This window comes from Schistocerca americana, unplaced genomic scaffold (assembly GCF_021461395.2).
Source record: "Schistocerca americana isolate TAMUIC-IGC-003095 unplaced genomic scaffold, iqSchAmer2.1 HiC_scaffold_313, whole genome shotgun sequence".
NCBI classification, from domain to species: Eukaryota; Metazoa; Arthropoda; class Insecta; order Orthoptera; family Acrididae; genus Schistocerca; species Schistocerca americana.
Genome location: NW_025726031.1, coordinates 182,501 through 186,108, shown reverse-complemented (window position 1 = coordinate 186,108; position 3,608 = coordinate 182,501).

The following is a 3,608-nucleotide window of genomic DNA, read 5'->3' as shown; positions in this document are numbered from 1 at the left end:
ACCTAACCCACGTTGTGCCTTAACCTAACCCACGTTGTGCCTTAACCTAACCCACGTTGTGCCTTAACCTAACCCATATTGTGCCTTAACCTAACCCATATTGTGCCTTAACCTAACCCATATTGTGCCTTAACCTAACCCATATTGTGCCTTAACCTAACCCATATTGTGCCTTAACCTAACCCATATTGTGCCTTAACCTAACCCATATTGTGCCTTAACCTAACCCATATTGTGCCTTAACCTAACCCATATTGTGCCTTAACCTAACCCATATTGTGCCTTAACCTAACCCATATTGTGCCTTAACCTAACCCGTATTGTGCCTTAACCTAACCCGTATTGTGCCTTAACCTAACCCGTATTGTGCCTTAACCTAACCCGTATTGTGCCTTAACCTAACCCGTATTGTGCCTTAACCTAACCCGTATTGTGCCTTAACCTAACCCGTATTGTGCCTTAACCTAACCCGTATTGTGCCTTAACCTAACCCGTATTGTGCCTTAACCTAACCCGTATTGTGCCTTAACCTAACCCGTATTGTGCCTTAACCTAACCCGTATTGTGCCTTAACCTAACCCGTATTGTGCCTTAACCTAACCCGTATTGTGCCTTAACCTAACCCGTATTGTGCCTTAACCTAACCCGTATTGTGCCTTAACCTAACCCGTATTGTGCCTTAACCTAACCCGTATTGTGCCTTAACCTAACCCGTATTGTGCCTTAACCTAACCCACGTTGTGCCTTAACCTAACCCACGTTGTGCCTTAACCTAACCCACGTTGTGCCTTAACCTAACCCACGTTGTGCCTTAACCTAACCCACGTTGTGCCTTAACCTAACCCACGTTGTGCCTTAACCTAACCCACGTTGTGCCTTAACCTAACCCATATTGTGCCTTAACCTAACCCATATTGTGCCTTAACCTAACCCATATTGTGCCTTAACCTAACCCATATTGTGCCTTAACCTAACCCATATTGTGCCTTAACCTAACCCATATTGTGCCTTAACCTAACCCATATTGTGCCTTAACCTAACCCATATTGTGCCTTAACCTAACCCATATTGTGCCTTAACCTAACCCATATTGTGCCTTAACCTAACCCATATTGTGCCTTAACCTAACCCATATTGTGCCTTAACCTAACCCATATTGTGCCTTAACCTAACCCATATTGTGCCTTAACCTAACCCATATTGTGCCTTAACCTAACCCATATTGTGCCTTAACCTAACCCATATTGTGCCTTAACCTAACCCATATTGTGCCTTAACCTAACCCATATTGTGCCTTAACCTAACCCATATTGTGCCTTAACCTAACCCATATTGTGCCTTAACCTAACCCATATTGTGCCTTAACCTAACCCATATTGCGCCTTAACCTAACCCATGTTGCGCCTTAACCTAACCTATGTTGCGCCTTAACCTAACCTATGTTGCGCCTTAACCTAACCTACGTTGCGCCTTAACCTAACCTATATTGCGCCTTAACCTAACCTATATTGCGCCTTAACCTAACCTATATTGCGCCTTAACCTAACCTATATTGCGCCTTAACCTAACCTATATTGCGCCTTAACCTAACCTACGTTGCGCCTTAACCTAACCCACGTTGCGCCTTAACCTAACCCACGTTGCGCCTTAACCCAACCCACGTTGCGCCTTAACCCAACCCACGTTGCGCCTTAACCCAACCCACGTTGGGCCTTAACCCAACCCACGTTGCGCCTTAACCCAACCCACGTTGCGCCTTAACCCAACCCACGTTGGGCCTTAACCCAACACACGTTGGGCCTTAACCCAACACACGTTGGGCCTTAACCCAACACACGTTGGGCCTTAACCCAACACACGTTGGGCCTTAACCCAACACACGTTGGGCCTTAACCCAACACACGTTGGGCCTTAACCCAACACACGTTGGGCCTTAACCCAACACACGTTGGGCCTTAACCCAACACACGTTGGGCCTTAACCCAACACACGTTGGGCCTTAACCCAACACACGTTGGGCCTTAACCCGCTCTGTAATTGTCATACGACGCGTTAAATTAGTGTAGTGTTGCCTAACTGCAACCCCCGCAATATAGTTTGCTACTCGCACTGCCTGGTCCCCAGTGTATCGCTTCATGTTAAACACCTTGCAGCGATACACTGTAATGTGGATGGCAGCAGGACGTACATGCTCAATGCCCTTCGCAGTTGTTCATTGGCATTCGCATGGCGAAGCACTTAGCCTACGCTGTGGTACGGCCTGTGTCAACTGTCCGCTGATGTTGTACGTCCAAATCACACACTGTACTGCACATTGGTCCTCATGTACTGAATGATACATCGTGGTACATGTGACCGTACAACGACTGCGCCAACAACGGCGAACCATGCGGTCCAACTGTTGTGCACTCAGCTATGTGTCGTCTCCCTATAAGAGCCGGATTGCAGTGTGGTATGCCCTGGATGGCGATCAGCATGAGCCGTCTGTTGATGTAGTGGCGCGTGTTGTCAGACGTAGTCGTCTCTTCTCACACACCGTGACAGCATGGTGCACTGCGTTCCACATCTGCGACATGCGACAGAGGCCGGTTGACAGTCGTTCGCGCAATGGACATCGCATACGTACGGGGGCCACCTTCCACGTGTTCGCGAAGCGTGCACATGTTGTTGCGTGTATGTGGGCAGACATAGTGTGTCGTGACACCTGACACAGGCATGCAACAATCGTTGAATTTGCAAATGGCGATGGACGTCTACGTTTGCTGGTGACGTTACGCAAATGAACAACTGGTAAACCGTTGTGGTGCGGTTGTTCTCGCTAGAGGTGAATCAGTGATGGCGACGATCGGTTGAGCTACCAACCGGTTGTTTCAGCGATACCCACCATGCCCACGAACGTGAATGGCATGTGGGTGTGAAGCGATACGCGGCGGTGGCTGGGTGGGACCGTCCCCGGCCGGTGAGGGGGGGCCTCCCGGCGTGCTGGCCGCGCGGTGCGTGGGCGCACGCGCTACAGCCGGCTGGTGGGGGCGGCCAGTGGCAGGCGCGCCGGCCGACGGAGGCGGCAGGCGGCGCAGCTGCGCGCCGGCGCACCCTGCACGCGGCGCCGTGCGGCCAAAGTAGGTCCTCGCGGGCCCGGTGCGAAGCGCGGTGGACATCTGCAGTGTGCTGGTCCGATTGAGGACTGTGTGCGCTGAGGATGCGCCGCCGCCCGGCGCTCGGCGCCGCGACGCCGTCTGCTGCTCGGTCGCCTCTGCGGTTCTCGCAGGTGGTTTGTATCGCAGCTGTGCGGACGTGTTGGCGCGTGCGCTGTGCTGGGAGAGTTCGCTTCGGCACCCAAGTGGGGCTTTTGTCCTTCTGTGGCGCTGGCGTTGGAGCTGCCGGCCACCGTAGGTGGCGCGTGTTGTCTCCCGCCGGCAATGCCACGACAGCACGCTCCCGGGCCTCTGTCGGCAGCGGCAAGCTCAGTTGGGAGCACGGGTGGTCGCACCTAAAGCGTCTACTCGCCAAACTCCGGGCGATTGCGCCTCTCTCGAACCCGACCAAGTACTTAGGACGGCGCTGCGCGCCGCCGGGACCTGAGAGGGTTTCGAGGTGTATCGTGCAGG